The sequence below is a fragment of the Nematolebias whitei genome, chromosome 6 (genome assembly GCF_014905685.2).
Source record: "Nematolebias whitei isolate Nwh7 chromosome 6, NemWhi1, whole genome shotgun sequence".
Classification (NCBI taxonomy): domain Eukaryota; kingdom Metazoa; phylum Chordata; class Actinopteri; order Cyprinodontiformes; family Rivulidae; genus Nematolebias; species Nematolebias whitei.
This window is the reverse complement of record NC_056503.1, coordinates 49,255,043-49,255,916: the sequence shown is the minus strand read 5'-3', so window position 1 is coordinate 49,255,916 and position 874 is coordinate 49,255,043.

The window sequence follows — 874 nt, the reverse complement described above, 5'->3', positions numbered from 1 at the left end:
CACAAGGCCTCAGTCAGTTCTGAGGTTTTGTGGGTCTCACACTCAGACAGCAGGAGGGTCAAAGGGGATTTTTTTAAACTGTTTTTATTTGTTGTCTAAATAAACTTATTTCCTCTAAAAAGATGTTTTACTGTGATCAATAACTTAAGCAGATGGTTAATCAATACTAGTGAATAGGTACAAATCAGGGGAACAAACTAAAGCGCTTTATTTTGTTTACTTTAAATTTTAATATTTAGATCTTCAGTTTATTGATCACTTTTATCTCTTCATACTAAATATTCATTGTGATCGGTTGAATTTTAATGATGATTATTTTTCTCTGAACCAATAAATCAATAAATGATTGTTTTCAACCAGACTCCTCATTTACATCCTGTAAATACTTTTAGAAAAATTCCTAAATTTTCTCGATGCTGAGGTTAAGACGTTTTTGTTTAACGGGAATTGGAAAATATTTTGAGTGATGTTTATTTTTTTATTTTTTTTTTAAGAAAACCTTTTTTGCTCCTAAATAATAAAATAAAAATAAAAAGTTTTTGATCTGGCATTCTTCAAAAAATTACTGTGAAGTTCAACTTTGTGAATATACTGTTTAAACTCCTTTAGCCCCTGAAGCTACACATGTACATTTTAAATAAAGATTACGTGTTTAAACCTGAACTACATGATCAATAATCACTGATGATTCTGGACATTTTGTTAAAATCAAAACTACAAAATTAATGAAAGCAGGATACAAAAAGGAAACCGGTTTGGAAAATAAACGTATCTGAGGAAGAACTTTAAACCCGTTTGTGTTTTTAGAGCAACAGTTTCATCTGAACTGAAGAACTGAACCGGTTTAAATTCGTTCTCAGGTTGAACGCCTCCT